This window comes from Bufo bufo, chromosome 2 (genome assembly GCF_905171765.1).
Source record: "Bufo bufo chromosome 2, aBufBuf1.1, whole genome shotgun sequence".
In the NCBI taxonomy this organism is placed as follows: domain Eukaryota; kingdom Metazoa; phylum Chordata; class Amphibia; order Anura; family Bufonidae; genus Bufo; species Bufo bufo.
In genome coordinates, this window is record NC_053390.1 from 509992843 (window position 1) to 510010247 (window position 17405).

The 17405-nt window shown below is 44.5% G+C and overlaps 1 protein-coding gene across 3 annotated transcripts in view; it reads left to right on the top strand.

The window, feature by feature from the left end:
• The window catches only part of TNKS (tankyrase), a 246026-nt gene that overhangs the window by 120767 nt on the left and 107854 nt on the right, over positions 1–17405 (top strand). The window lies entirely within an intron of this gene.

The following is a 17405-nucleotide window of genomic DNA, read 5'->3' on the forward strand; positions in this document are numbered from 1 at the left end:
GCGGCAGTATAACAGAGCCATATCATCGCTAACGGTGTTCCAGTAATACAACCCAGCAAAATTGTGGTGCTCCGATGGGTTACTGTGACAGCCTGGGGCCTTGTAAAGGGGACTTTTTTTCAGTGTCTGTGAAAAAAAATTAAATGTGTCTATTATTTTTGATGCTGGTGATAATCTAGCAGGTCACTGTGATTGTAATTCTCAGCTTTTTAGAGTTCACAGTAAATGCTGGTTATGTGTTTAGTATTAGTATCTGACCTATAGACATGTATTACTTAGAATATTTATTAGAGATGAGTGAATTTCATGTTACCATGGACCATAACGCAATTCTATGACGGAATGCATAACGGAATACCTTTAGAGGCATACCGTTATTTATTCCGTCATAATAGAAGTCTATGGGCTGCAAAACGGATCCGTCCCGTTTCCGTTATACAGGGGTGTCCTCTCCTGCATAATGGAAACGGAACAGATCTGTTTTGCAGCCCATAGACTTCTAGTATGACGGAATAAATAACGAAATGCCTCTAAAGGTATTCCGTTATGCATTCCGTCATAGAATTGCGTTGTGGTCCGTGGTAACTGAATCCATAACGCAATTAACCTTTTACCACCAAACGAAGCGTGAATGAACTTCAAAATATGAAATTCGCTCATCTCTAATCTTTATCATTCATTATAGTTTTCCAATTTGTCCATAAAAAATTGCTGGCTGGCTGTGATTTCTTTTTTGGATTAATTGTCCAGAAAAAAAAAAGTAAGTTACTCAGTAAATCATACACCTCTTGTTTTTGTAGGTTATACAACTAGAGAGATTTCACTATCCTTTCCCCCAAAACATATATGACCTGTTTCTTTCTTAAAGTGGGGTTCATACTACTAGGACCCCCACGGATCACTAGAACAGGGACCTCATACCCCATGGTGCCCCCTGAAACAAACTGAGCGGCCAGTCGGGCATGTGCACTGGCGCTCCATTTATGGGAATTCCAGAGAAAATGAATGGAGCGGCAGGATGTGTGCCAGACCTGGTGCTCCATCACATCAGGGGAACAGGACTCCCGCTCCTGGGATAAATGGGGGCCCCAGTGCTTGGATCTGAGCAATCAGTTAGTTATCCCCTATTTTGTACTCCTTCAAGGAAAAATGATCAGGAACACTATCATATGTGTGAGATTTATGAAGCTGTCTAAAAGAAAGACTGTCTTTTTTGCCAATTGCAACCAATCGCAACACTTTTTTATTTTTTCTGTTGCATTATTAGAAATGAAAGCTGCGCTGTGATTGGTTGCTATGGGCAGCAAGGACTGCTTTTGTAACTCTGCCCCATGTGTGTATTCTGTGCCCGGCAGATAGAATCTGTTATTGCAGAGGAGACTTTTTTGCATTTATTTATTTCTCTTGCTTATATAGCACCAACATATTCCGCAGTGCTTTCATCATTCACTGTCCCCAATGGGACTCACAATATAATTTCCTACCTGTATGTCTTTGGAGTGTGGACGGAAATTGGAGCAAACAAAGGGAGAACGTACAAACTCCATCACTAATTCCAACCGTGCTGCTCCATTGAATTCCTCCTCTATCTGTAACCACTCATTATTGTTAGATTTGATTATTTATTTCGATTACTTTAGTCAATGGAATAGGCTGAAGCTGACAACTGGATGTGGTAGATTTAGTCTTTACACACTGCGGAAACATAATTTCACCATGGGGGCTCCGAATGTAAGGCAGAGGGAGCCCCCCCTCTGTCTATCCCCACAGATATCACGGTCACAGTTGACCAAGGCATCTGATGGGTTAAATGACTGCGTCATCTCCGAACCCAGTCTTTCCTGCTGTATTATACAGCCAGCACCACTGCATATGGAGCGATCTCTGCGTGTGAACCTGCTACATACAACACCATAACCCTCATGACATAATGGTACATCGTGGTGAAGAGACACAACGCTAGCCCGCTACATACAACCCCGTAACCCTCATGACATAATGGTACATCGTGGTGAAGAGACACAGCGCTAGCTCATTGTGTGAGCCCGCTACGTACAACCCCGTAACCCTCATGACATAATGGTACATCGTGGTGAAGAGACACAGCGCTAGCTCATTGTGTGAGCCCGCTACGTACAACCCCGTAACCCTCATGACATAATGGTACATCGTGATGAAGAGACACAGCGCTAGCTCATTGTGTGAGCCCGCTACATACAACCCCGTAACCCTCATGACATAATGGTACATTGTGGTGAAGAGACACAGCGCTAGCTCATTGTGTGAGCCCGCTACGTACAACCCCGTAACCCTCATGACATAATGGTACATCGTGGTGAAGAGACACAGCACTAGCTCATTGTGTGAGCCCGCTACGTGCAACACCATAACCCTCATGACATAATGGTACATCGTGGTGAAGAGACACAGCGCTAGCTCATTGTGTGAGCCCGCTACGTACAACCCCGTAACCCTCATAACATAATGGTACATCGTGGTGAAGAGACACAGCGCAAGCTCATTGTGTGAGCCCGCTACGTGCAACACCATAACCCTCATAACATAATGGTACATCGTGGTGAAGAGACACAGCGCAAGCTCATTGTGTGAGCCCGCTACGTGCAACACCATAACCCTCATGACATAATGGTACATCGTGGTGAAGAGACACAGCACTAGCTCATTGTGTGATCCCGCTACATACAACCCCGTAACCCTCATAACATAATGGTACATCGTGGTGAAGAGACACAGCGCTAGCCCGCTACATATAACCCCGTAACCCTCATGACATAATGGTACATCGTGGTGAAGAGACACAGCGCTAGCTCAGTGCGTGAGCCCGCTACATATAACCCCGTAACCCTCATGACATAATGGTACATCGTGGTGAAGAGACACAGCGCTAGCTCAGTGCGTGAGCCCGCTACATACAACCCCGTAACCCTCATGACATAATGGTACATCGTGGTGAAGAGACACAGCGCTAGCTCATTGTGTGAGCCCGCTACGTACAACACCATAACCCTCATGACATAATGGTACATCGTGGTGAAGAGACACAGCGCTAGCTCATTGTGTGAGCCCGCTACGTACAACCCCGTAACCCTCATGACATAATGGTACATCGTGGTGAAGAGACACAGCGCTAGCTCATTGTGTGAGCCCGCTACGTACAACCCCGTAACCCTCATGACATAATGGTACATCGTGGTGAAGAGACACAGCGCTAGCTCATTGTGTGAGCCCGCTACGTACAACCCCGTAACCCTCATAACATAATGGTACATCGTGGTGAAGAGACACAGCGCAAGCTCATTGTGTGAGCCCGCTACGTGCAACACCATAACCCTCATGACATAATGGTACATCGTGGTGAAGAGACACAGCACTAGCTCATTGTGTGATCCCGCTACATACAACCCCGTAACCCTCATGACATAATGGTACATCGTGGTGAAGAGACACAGCGCTAGCTCAGTGCGTGAGCCCGCTACATATAACCCCGTAACCCTCATGACATAATGGTACATCGTGGTGAAGAGACACAGCGCTAGCTCAGTGCGTGAGCCCGCTACATATAACCCCGTAACCCTCATGACATAATGGTACATCGTGGTGAAGAGACACAGCGCTAGCTCAGTGCGTGAGCCCGCTACATACAACCCCGTAACCCTCATGACATAATGGTACATCGTGGTGAAGAGACACAGCGCTAGCTCATTGTGTGAGCCCGCTACATACAACCCCGTAACCCTCATGACATAATGGTACATCGTGGTGAAGAGACACAGCGCTAGCTCAGTGCGTGAGCCCGCTACATACAACCCCGTAACCCTCATGACATTAATGGTACATCGTGGTGAAGAGACACAGCGCTAGCTCATTGTGTGAGCCCGCTACGTACAACACCATAACCCTCATGACATAATGGTACATCGTGGTGAAGAGACACAGCGCTAGCTCATTGTGTGAGCCCGCTACGTACAACCCCGTAACCCTCATGACATAATGGTACATCGTGGTGAAGAGACACAGCGCTAGCTCATTGTGTGAGCCCGCTACGTGCAACACCATAACCCTCATGACATAATGGTACATCGTGGTGAAGAGACACAGCGCTAGCTCATTGTGTGAGCCCGCTACGTGCAACACCATAACCCTCATGACATAATGGTACATCGTGGTGAAGAGACACAGCGCTAGCTCATTGTGTGATCCCGCTACATACAACCCCGTAACCCTCATGACATAATGGTACATCGTGGTGAAGAGACACAGCGCTAGCTCAGTGCGTGAGCCCGCTACATATAACCCCGTAACCCTCATGACATAATGGTACATCGTGGTGAAGAGACACAGCGCTAGCTCATTGTGTGAGCCCGCTACGTACAACACCATAACCCTCATGACATAATGGTAAATCGTGGTGAAGAGACACAACGCTAGCTCATTGTGTGAGCCCGCTACGTACAACCCCTTAACCCTCATGACATACCGGCACATCATGGGGATAACACATGGAGCGAGCTCAGTGCATGTGTCTGCTACATACAACCCCTTAACCCTCATGACATAGGGTGAATCTCGAGTTTTTATCTTTCTACTCACTTCCATTCCCCTGCAGTAATCTTGGAAAGGGTCTTCTGTATGCGTTAGCACATACTTCACTGACCATTTGCTGGCTGCAGGGGAGTGCAAGTCAATAGTAAGATAAAAATCGCATATTCTGAGTCTGTGTATTTTGAGCTATCCAATTATTACAGTAGTTTTCGGTGGGTTTTCTGTGGTGACAGATTCTGCTTAAAGGGATTCTGTCATGACATGACATTTTAGGCCTATAACCTAAACATATGGCCAGGTCCGTACTAATAACCTGAATCTGAAACTGTCCTTATTAAATCTAGCTGTGGCTCGAATAGCACATAAAACTGGTTTTTATAACCTGTTATTCACCTACCTAAGGTGCCCAAGGGGACGTCGCCTCATACAGTATGCCCGGCTGCACCCATCTCCGTCTGGTGCCCAGCGCCGCCTTCCTCACCTCAACCCCGCCTCCGCAATCGTCCGGTCCCCCTGCCAGATCCCGCGTGTGCGCACTAGGCATAACCCGAGGGACCTGAAGATTGCGGGGGCTGAGGTGAGGAAAGCGGCTATTTCAACTGGGAAGGCGGCGCTGGCACCAGACGGAGATGGGTGCAGCCGGGCACACTTTATGAAGCAACATCCCCCTTGGGCACCTTAGGTAGGTGAATAACAGGTTATAAAAACCAGTTTTATGTGCTAATAGAGCCACAGGCAGATTTAATCAGGTCAGTTTCGGATTCAGGTTATTAGTACGGACCTGGCCATATGTTTAGGTCTTAGGCCTAAAATGTCATGACAGAATCCCTTTAACCTGGACCAGAGCTCTGGGTTGCAGTATACCTCTTGCTCTATACTCGTAGACCGCTGAAATGTGGGGTTGTAGTAATGAGGTGCTGAATCCAGGCACTTCACTCTGCACGTCACAGCAGCTGGTAACATGCCTGGATTTGGCAACTCGCTGCTGCAACCTGTCACTGTCCTCCGCTGTAGACCATTGAGGACAGTGACTGGCTGCAGCAGTCATGTGCTGCTGATGATTGAAAAACAAACCGTGGCGGGAGTACCAGAGGAGCAGTGCAGAGAACCCTGCTGGAGAAACGGGTGAGTATGTAATGTATTTTTATTTTTTTGTTTTACCGTATTGCAGGGGTTGTCGAAGATTTTTAATAATCTCGGACAGCCCCTTAAATGAAGCAGCAGGGCACATGGTCGACCTACCTCTCCATTATGATGTAACCAGAATACGCCTTTAAGTCCAAACATGTTCCAGCATCAAGCACATATGGGGACTCTATTAAGACTATTTCATATGCCAGTCTTGATCTAATTAGCACTGGAATGAGATTCTCCTAATTTATTGAAAGATGCAGGCCTGTTAATAAATTTGGCAGATGTTTGGTCCTCTGTGTCAGAAAGATCCCCACCATGCTCTGCCAGATTCCCTGCACACCAGTGGTGCCCTATTGGATTATACTGGGATCTGTCAGGTGCTCATCATATTGATGGGAAGAATAGCGCTGCATGCATTTGCTTTTTTTTACTTTAGAAAACTATTTGATTTTACAATGGAAATGCGGACAGAGCATAATTTAGTGACGCTATTGATGGGCAGTTCAGGAAAATGATTGTCCTTTTGTTTTGCTTTTCTTCAGGTCTGAGAATCTGTTAAAGGGGTTATCCAATTTCTCAAACAGCCCCCCCATGTGCCGGGCCTCTCACAGGTAATATACATACCCCACTCCCTGCGCCGCTGCTGCTTCTTCCTGTACACAGATGAAAACATCCGGTGTCTGGAGCAGACAGGGATGAGCCTCCCTAGTGTCACCTGCGATGCCATTGGCTGCTCCCCCCGAAACCAGTGGTTTTCATCCGTGTACAGGGAGAAGCTACAGCGGTGCCGGGACCTGGAGAGGAGCGGGGTAAATATATTACCTGTGAGGGGCCTGGCACATGTGTGAGAGATTGGATAACCCCTTTAAATATATATTTACACATAAGGCTACTTTCACACTAGCGTTCAGAGCGGGTCCGTCTGATGTCTGCTCAGACGGATCCTCTCCTATAATGCAGACGTTTGGATCCGTTCAGAACGGATCCGTCTGCATTATAGTTTGAAAAAATTTCTAAGTGTGAAAGTAGCCTGAACGGATCCGTCCAGACTTTACATTCAAAGTCAATGGGGGACGGATCCGTTTGAAGATTGAGCCATATGGTGTCATCTTCAAATGGATCCGCCCCCATTGACTTACATTGTAAGTCTGGACGGATCCGCTTGCCTCCACACGGCCAGGCGGACACCCGAATGCTGCAAGCAGCGTTCAGGTGTCCGCTCGCTGAGCGGAGGCTGAACGCTGGCAGACTGATGCATTCTCAGCGGATCCGCGTCCACTGAGAATGCATTACGGCTGGACGGATGCGTTCGGGGCCGCTTGTGAGCCCCTTCAAACGGAGCTCACGAGTGGACACCCAAACGCAGGTGTGAAAGTAGCCTAAGCATGCTTTTCTACAAAATTTGTGTAAGTTTAGTGACCCTTTGAGTACTTAAAAGGGTTGCCCAGGATTAGAAAAACATAGATGCTCCCCCCTAAAACAGCACCACACCTGTCCACAGGTTATGTGTGGTATTACAGTGCAGTATCTGCAATACCAGACACAAGCCTCGAACTGTCAGTCTGCAAGATTTTCTGCCTGTTCCTAAAATAAGCAAACAGTGCAAGCAAATGTATTTTCTGTTTTATTTCTTATTTATTTCTAGGTTACTTGTGCTTTTAATGGACCAAAATATCTTCTTACTCTGACCATGAAGATAATTTGGAAGTACTAATATCTAAAATGCCTTTTATGCCGGCTGTGGATTGGCCGCTCACCTGATCTGTCCTTTGTTCCAATGAGATAAGCGGGTGGCCTTCTTGTCCCCGCACTCTTGGCAAATCTGTATATGTTAATCGAGGAGTCAGGTAGCGTATGTAGTCAGTTAACACTCCTAACATATTGCGTCTATGGCCGGCTGTATCCTTGTGTTAACCATCAGGGCAGTATGTAACCATTGACTGAAGTCCTTGTCCTGATAGGACCTTCAGCATTGTCTACCACCAGCGCCATCTATCCTCTGTTACTAAGCAGCAGGCCAAAAAAATTAGGCGGTTAAAAACAACATTCATTGGGGAATTTCCATTAAAAAAAAGTCATTTTGAGCTTCAGCTCCAAATCAGGTTCATTAAAGGTTGTTGCAGCAGCATCATAAAATAATGGCGTGTAAAGCATCTCTGGGATGAAACGGCTGTCAGTTTCCAGAATCTATGGCAGATGGTGTCAGTATGGTTCTATCCACAGCTGAGGAAAATGGGAATCTGTTGTCTTCAGCTCAACACATACAAGCCTCTAGCAAGATCTGGCTCTTATGCAAGCTGGAGTCAGCTAATGCAAATATGTATTTCATCTTCAAAAGCAAATGCCCTACATTTAGGTTGGTGTGTGTAAGGTGACGTGAAAAGATGTTTCGGATCCATCATTTCTGTAGTAGCGTTGATGTGCTTTTGTGTTTGACCAGTTTGATCACAGCATTTGCACATTTAGAATTTCCTAAAAGGGACACTTCTATCAGAAATGAACATTATTATTTTTAAGTCAATGGGGGAGTGGGGTATTTTTAAAATTGGTGTAAAGGAAAACTCTTAGGCTACTTTCACACTGGCGTTTTGGCTTTCAGTTTGTGAGATCCGTTCAGGGCTCTCACAAGCGGTCCAAAACGGATCAGTTTTGCCCTAATGTATTCTGAGAGGATCCTTTTCCATTCAGAATGTATCAGTTTGCCTCCGTTCCGTCTCCATTCTGCTTTAGGGGCTGACACGAAAACGCTGCTTGCAGTGGTTTTTTTTGTCCGCCATATGGTGCGGAGCAAGACGGATAGAAAGACAATAGAAAACGGATCCGTCCCCTATTGACTTTAAAAAAAACATGGTTATAAGGGAAAATAATAGCATTCTGAATACAGAATGCATAGTACAAAAGCGCTGGAGGGGTTAAAAAATTTTTTTTTTAACTCTCCTCATCCACTTGTTCGCGCAGCCCGGCTTCCCTTCTGTCTTCTTCTTTTCTGTCCAGGAGGAAAAGGACATGTGGTGACGTCACTGCACTCATCAATGGTCCATCACATGATCCATTACCATGGTGATGGATCATGTGACGAGCACAGTGACGTCACCACAGGTCCTTTACCTCACAGATCAGCAAAGAAGAAGACAGAAGGGAAGCCGGGCTGCGCGAACAAGTGGATGAGGTGAGTTAAATTATTATTTTATTTTTTTAACCCCTCCATCCCTATTTTACTAAGCATTCTGTATTAAGAATGCTATTATTTTCCCTTTATAACCATGTTATAAGGGAAAATAATAAAGATCGGGTCCTCATCCCGATCGTCTCCTAGCAACTGTGCTTGAAAATAGCACTGCATCCGCACTTGCTTGCGGATGCTTGCGATTTTCACGCAGCCCCATTCACTTCTATGGGGCCTGCGTTGCGTGAAAAATTCACAATATAGAGCATGCTGCGATTTTTCACACAAAGCACAAGTGATACGTGAAAATCACCGCTCGTGCACAGCCCCATTGAAGTGAATGGGTCCGGATTTAGTGTGGATGCAATGCGTTCACCTCACACATTGCATCAGCGCAGAAATATCGCCCGTGTGAACCCAGCCTTAGTTGTCCATAGCAACCAATCAGATTCCAATTTTCATTTTTTCACTGCCCCCCGTGTTTTCTTTTTCCAGTTTTTTTTTTCATTTTGGCCATTTGAAAATGTAATGCAAAATATTGTCCTTCGGTCCAAGTCCAGACAAAGAGAAAACTCCTATATAGATGGGTAATCCAATGGAACTTTACTGCTGCTGTGAAGGGAAGCTACTTTTACACTAGCTGGGTCTGACAGGCTTGCTGATAATACAACCATCTGCATCCGTTATGAATGGATCCTGTTGTATTATCTTTAACATTGCCAAGATGGATCCGTCATGAACACAATGGGGGGGCGGATTGTCGTTTGCTCTCAGATATGAGAAGGGAACAGAATGCATTTTGGAGCATTCCGTTCAGTTACGTTTTGTCCCCAGTGACAATGAATGGGGACAAAACGGAAGCGTTTTTCTCCGGTACTGAGATCCTATGACGGATCCACCTCCTTTTTTTATTTTATTTTTTAATATAGAATACGTACAATAGTCAAATATTAGTTGGTAATGTATTGTAAAAAGAAATGTGTAGAAATGTCCTTTTAAGACTTTGCTCAGTTTGGGATGACCAGCCTGCCCTCTTAAAGGGTTGTTTGCCTTTTTCTTACTGATGATTTATCCTTTGGATAGGTAAATTAGCATCAGATCAGCTGCTTGAGAAGGCAGCGGGCTTTGCAGTAGCACTGCGGCCTTCTCGCAGGTCAGTGACCTCTTGACTATAGGTCACTTGGCCTAGTCACAGCCCCATTCACTTCAGTGGGTGTCAGACCTCTGCCGATCAGATGCTGATAACCTATCCAAAAGGCGGACAACCCCTTTAAGGGTAATCCACATTGATTTCTGAAATAACAGTGGTTACATGGAGATAGGGGAACACCTCCATATACCTGTAGCATTGTCAGTACAACATTATAAAAAGGCCATCATCACACAAAGATCTGATCTTCACAAACCGCATAAAACCTCTCACTATCTGGCAGGTTTAAAAGCACCTCTTCTGTGGGTTGGGGGTCATAAGAACACTTTCATGATCTTTCCAAAGCTTTTAAGCAGAACAGATAGGCCAAATAAATTCTCTTATCTAGAAAGTGTCATTCATCTGAAATTTTGTATACTTATGAAAAGGAGCTAAGCTTTCAGCTGAAGGAATTGCTCAAAATGTGACGGATAATTTTGGTAAGCAGTCAATACCCTTATGCTGCTTTCCTCTTGTAGAATGGGAATGCATGCAGTGACATCGGTATCTATTTTCTTGACGGTCACCTTTTGTGAATCCAAAATTGTAATGAACCTTGTTGATAAGTCAGATAGAATTGTCCACTGCAGAGCGGAACCATAACCATTGAGGCTGGGGCTACACCGTGATCTTGACATTCATCACTTAACCAGAAACTTGACAAGTCAATGAGATCACAACGCAACTCTCAAATTTCCTTGAATGTGACCCTAGAGGCTGCTGGACTTTTTGTGCAGTGGCTCCATTTACTTATGAGACTGCACTGCTCCACAGCAATCTTTGGTCATGGCCAGGAGGGTCCCCACTGATCTCCACTTCTTCTTGCTTCTCTCTCTTGACATAGCAGGAAATGTCTGTAAATTCCGCTGAGCCCGATCGCTGGCTGAGGTGGGTAATCGATTCAGTCAGCATTTGGCTGAGTGGCATTCACAGCCATTTCCTACTGTGTTGAGAGAGAGAAGCGAGAAGTGGGCAGCAGTGGGGACCCTGGCACTTTTAGAACGGCTGCAATACCCCTTTAACAATAATGGGTTTTGCGGTCTTGGTTCCTATGCAACCCACCTACCAAACTAACCTCCTTGGGATCTGTGGCTCACAAGATTATCTGTAATCTGATCTACTTCATCATCATCATTATTATTATTATTATTATTATTATTATTATTAAAGCGGCATTCATTCCATAGCGCTGTACATATGAAAAGGGGTATACATACATAATACAGACAATTGCACTAAGCATGAAGAGGACGAGCTACAGACTGGTACAGAAGGCGAGGGGGCCCTGCCCGTGAGGGCTTACAATCTACAAGATCTAAATTATGTAAAATTAAAGTGGTGGTCTGGTTTTTATTTTTTTAAATGTATTTGCCAATATAATAGGAAATCATACACTTATTTAAAATTCTGCATACCTACCGTACCTTTCTTATATCAGGCGGTTGGCCCCTATACGCAGAAGAATGGTATATCCCATGTAGGGCTGAAACGATTACTCGATTAAATCGAGTAATTCGACACAAAACAATCCTCGATGCAAATTTTTCGAAGATTCGTTTGTGTCATGTGACCACGGAGCGGGAGTGAAGCGCTTGCTATTACTCCCGCTCCGTGGTCTCCCGCGGCGCTTGGAATACTTGACTTTCCAGCAGGCGGCCTCCGGACACTCCACAGTACGTCCATGGTCCCGCGCTGCTCTGACCTCCTGACGTACGCACGCTGTGACCTGACGCGCTGTGTGACGTCAGGAGCAGAGCGATGGAGTGTCGGCAGCGCCCCTGCTGGAAAGGTAAGTTGGTGAAACCGAGAGGGTGGGGGCGCAACTAAGGCTAGGCGCCTGGAGTGCACAGCGTCATAGAAACCAGTGACGCTGTGCAATCCGGGTGTCAGGAGGAGCATGGCAGCAGAGCTGATGGCACAATGGGGGAAGCGCTAATGGGGCAGAGATGATGGCACTGGGTGGGGAGAGCTGATGGCACTGGGGGATAGTGGAGCTGATGGCACTGGGGGGGAACTGATGCACTTGGGCTGATCGCACAGGGGGAACGAAGGGTGTTGGCGACTGATAGCTTGGGGTCTGATGAGTTTTTATAAAGGAAAACAGTCTATTATTTTTTTCTTATTAGATTACTCGATTAATCGTAAAAAATTATCGATAGAATTCTCGATTACTAAAATAATCGTTTACTGCAGCCCTAATCCCATGTATCAGTCCTGTGTAGTGTATCCCTGACCTAACTGAATCGTGGCATCAGTGGTATCTTTACACCGACATCCAGTGAACACTGTTACATGACACACATGTACTGGGTCAGCACACAGGACACATTCAGGTTATAAGTAATAGGACTAGTGGTAGAATCATGATATTTATTATGGTTATTACAGTAACTACAACACTGTGTGCCTGTCTACAGTGATTTGTAAAATGGCCGCCTGTCGCTACGTGATGTTGTGTTGTTAATAAAGGTTAGTGTAAAAAAAAATAAAAGAGCAGGGCACAGAAATCTTGCTTCTACACACACTGACAGACATGATGAGATACTGCTGCAGGCAGTAGTACTGTATATAGTGTATATCCTCTACTCCTCCGTACACTACTGTTCACCTGTTAGATACCGAAAGCCATGATAAATGTGCTCACATGACTGACGCCATGCTTAGTTCTCTCTAGCTCTCCTAAGGATGCATTTTATAGGATTAAAATAGACTGTACCATTTTTTTTTTCTTTACGGAGAGGCAAATACACGGATATAATAAAGGTCTGTGAGCAAAATTTAAAATAGTTGTAAATTAGAAAATTGTTCCACACCCTATTCTCTACATAAATGTAATCCTTAAAAGCGGAATACCTCTTTAATGATCCTTCTTTAAAATAACTTTTTCTACCACCACTTTTCTGTAATGTGTGTGGCCACCTTTACTCCATATTTATCTAACACCCAAGACCCTTTTATGTTTTGTCTGGTCATGGCTGGTTTGTCTCAGCTGTAGGACATATCTGCCAGGGTCTAAAGGGAGACCTTACACATTAGATGGAGGTAGATTGATTGGTTGAACAGCCTTTGAACAAATCTTTTGATGAAGTGTACCCTTCTAAGGGCTCATTCGCACGACCGTATCCATTTTGTGGTCCACAAATTGTGGATCCACAAAACATGGATACCAGCCATGTGTGTTCCATATTTCGCGGAACAGCCAGCCCTGTGATACAAATGTCTGTTTATTCTTGTTCGCAAAAACAGACAAGAATAGAACATGTTCTATCTTTTTTGCGGGGCCATAGAACGGAAGTATGGATGCGTACAGCACCGTGTGCTGTATGCATCTTTTGCGGCACGATTGAAATGATGGTCCACATATTTTCTCCAAAATTGTGGAATGGATGCGGACACAAATATACGGTCATCTGAATGAATCTTAATGGCCAAGAGTATCACGTTTTGTGGGAGTTCTTCTATTAACTAGTAGAAGAATATGTTATGTGGCCTCCAGTTTTAAAGGAAATGTATCCGCAAAAATGTATCTGCCAGTTAAATCTAGAGAACAACACATTCTTTTTATCTAATCTCTCTTTATTTTCTGATTTGTAGATTTTTTTTAAATTTTTTTAATTCTATTTGCTGAACATGATTATGGGGGCGGCCATCTTGCCTGATCTGTTCTTAACAGCATTTAGAAAGCATTAAGAAAATTGCTTTACGGCAGCCACAGACACAATGGACAGGAGAGGACCTCATTGACTTATATAGGAGAGTTTTCTAGGCATGATCTGTGACCTGTGCAGAGGACATTATACAAGGAAAGTATAGATAAGATTTGACGATCACCTGTTGTGAATGTTGGATCCTGTCTTATCTGTCATTCTAATCCTGACTGTAATGATATCACCCCTGTATATATAAGCTGGTAACTGCAGTAAAGTGATCTGTACAGACCAAGAAGTGGCGTCTATTATTAGGCTTAGTGACCAGTGCAAAACTGCACGATTTTATGGTTTTTGTTTAATTATAGTTGACATGGAAAATGAAAAATAACATCATCAAAAATTCTTTAAAAATATGTTAAAGATAAAAACGTGAACTAAACAATAGGTCATTTTCTGAGGTCACATTCCCTTTAAATAGCACCTTTCATGGGATTATGTGTTACAAACTGGTATGCTTAGGCTACTTTCACACTGCCGTTTCTGGGTCCACCTGTGAGATCCGTTTCAGGGCTCTCACAAGCGGTTCAAAACGGATCAGTTTAGCCCCAATGCATTCTGAATGGATAAGGATCCGTTCAGAATGCATCAGTTTGGCTCCGTTCTGCCTCTATTCCGCTCTGGAGGCGGACACCAAAACGCTGCTTGCAGCGTTTTGATGTCCGTCTGACGAAACTGAGCCAAACGGATCCGTCCTGACTTACAATGTAAGTCAATGGGGACGGATCCGTTTTTACTGACACAATATGGTGCAATTCAAAACGGATCCGCCTCCCATTGACTTTCAATGTAAGTCAAAACGGGTCCGTTTGCATTATCTTGAACAAATCATTATCATGGTAATGCAAACGGATCCGTTCTGAACGGATAAAAGCGTTTGCATTATAGGTGCGGATCCCTCCTATATACCAGACGGATCTGCACCTAAGCGCAGGTGTGAAAGTAGCCTTACCAGATAGGGCGGCCCCTACAGATGCAAGCACTTTCTCTTTTCCAAAAATACCCCTCCATTCCACCGGTGCACCCCCCCCCCCCCCCCCCTCGCTGTTTTTGGCGCCAGGAAGGAGGAGAAATTATTTTTTTCTCAATGGACGTCTCCTTCTCCCTGGCTGTGACGCTATCCATTCGCAGGAAACCGCATCACAGCCGGGTAGAAGGAGACACCCATTGAGAACACCAAATGTCTCCTCCTCCGTGTACTGATGGCCTAAATTAACATATCAGGTGCCAAAAACAGCGGTGGAACTGAGGGGTATTTTTTGGGCAAAAAGTGCTTGCATCTGGTAAGCATAGCAGTTTCTAACACATAATCCCATAAAGGTCCACTTTCACACCAGTCAAGGCTGTTCTCTCCTCTCCTGTGAGTCTGATTTCCTGAAAAACTATAGGATTGTAATCCCACCTGTCATCCCTGCTGGCAAGCTGTGTACAGTAGGCAGATGTAGAACTTCAGCCTATGGCCGTTTTATGTGTGAATCCTCATGAAACAGCCGTAGGCTGAAGTCTATCTGCATCCTGTAACAAGATTTGTGGTTACTGTGTGTACCGCAGAACACTACTACTGCCAATCTGAACAGTTCATCCTAAACTGTGCTTCACCTGGCTCTGTTGGGGCCAGTTGTTGCACGGCAAGACACTCTAGTACAGTTCCAGTTTCCACTGCTGATTCACTCGGGGACTTTCCTTTAGCAGGACATCTTCCGGATGCCATTTAATATCCAGCCCTGTCGGATAATAAAAGTCTGCCTGGTGCCTGCTCTAATATATTGTTTGAACTGCCTGTAGAGCAGGTTCAGAGTGAAGAATTATAAACTAAACCGTTTGTGTATGCTGTTTATGGATCATCTGAACAAGGGAAGAAAAAGAATCGTGTGGTGGTTACATAAGAAGGAGAAATGCTTGGAGAGAGAAATTAGAAATTGTGGGTGGGTGCGTTATGCTGTGATATACATACACTTTCCAGTTAAGAGTTCGGTCTACAAACTTCAGTGAAGATACTCCCACCTATTCTTCAAAGTCCTACTCCACAGCTTGTCAGCCTTTAGTACTTAGGATTCCTTGTAAAGCACATAGTGTAAGGGAGAAAAGTAGTGCCTGCCATCTGTTGAATTGGAGAGCTAGGCTACGCATTCTGGCAGACATTATTCCCCTCTCTACAATGAACACTTTTAAAGGCTATGTAGACCTTTGGGGCACTTTTTTTCTTATTCCATTGTACTCATTTTGAGCTAAAATCATTTTTTCAACTGTTCGTTATTAAAAATATTGAACCCTTTTTTCTGTACAGGGCTGAGATGCTCTAGTATCACCCTTTTGGATTTTCTTTCTCCGTCAGTTGGGGAGCAGGCAGACTCCTTATTTCTGCTCTCTGACATTATAAACACTCCATTATAGCTCAGTTCTTATCTCACTGATAAGAATGTGGCTTAAGTAAGTGTTTGACATCTTAGTAGTTTAGAGATGAGGTTTATTAGATGACCAGTGCAACGTGAAAGTACCAGTCACGCAGCTAGAAAAACTGTTAACTCTGTGACAGAACGGCTCAATATTTTTAATAAAGAGCAATTGAAAAAATGATTTTTAGCCCAAAATTAGTAAAATACAATCCTAAACAAAAATTGCCTCGGAAGGTGTACATAGCCTTTAATGCCTTCGATATGCCCATGCTCAGTATAGTAGCTAGCATGAAATACAAGGTAAGACAGCAGACATTCATATCATTTTAAGTACAGAGTTCACCTTTTTTTGCCTGTCGTAAATTGTTTTCCTATGATGTACATTTATGACATATCTATACAGCATATCAGAATATGGGCACTCATTCCACTCCGTTTCCACCTGGATGCTACGGCCAACTCATCTGGCTGCTAGACATTGGCATAAATAACTTTTTTCATTTTTTTTCCTCTTTACTTTGCTATCATTTCTGACTTTCTTGGTAATTTAGAGTAGTGTAAGGATTGATCAGCTTCCATGATGGTTCAGGGAAGTGGAGGATTATATTCCATCTTATCTAGTAGTGGTCTAGGCCGGGGAGGAGCTGGAACTAAGGTCTCTTTTATACGAGCGCTACGGATTGTGTCAGGATCAGTTCAAGAAAAAAACAATGGTTTTGCCCACAAGTTCAATCAGTTTTTCACTGTGTGCACTTTTTCTATCTGGATCGCATGCATTTTTCACAAGCATGATGAATAACAATCTAGATCTCCTAGCCACCATCAGTGGTCCATTCACGTCTGTGGGGCCAGAGGTTCATGAAAAACGCACAATATAGAACACGCTGCGATTTTTCCTGAATGCAAAGATGATGCATGAAAAACTACACTCGTGTGCACAGACCCATTGAAATGAATGGTCAGGATTGAGTCCGGAAGCTGCGCGTTCACTACTCGCATTGCATGCAAACGGAAAACCTGCTTGTGTGATGAGGTGTACTGGTTGCTTACCTAGTGGTCTAGGTCAGGCATGGGCAAACTGCGGCTCTCCAGCTGTTGTAAAACTACAAATCCCATCATGCCCTGCTGTAGGCTGATAGCTGTAGGCATACTGGGAGTTGTAGTTTTACAACAGCTGGAGAGCCGCAGTTTGCCCATCCCTGGTCTAGGTAGGTGAGGGGTAGACTTAGGGTAGTGGATTTTTTTTTTAA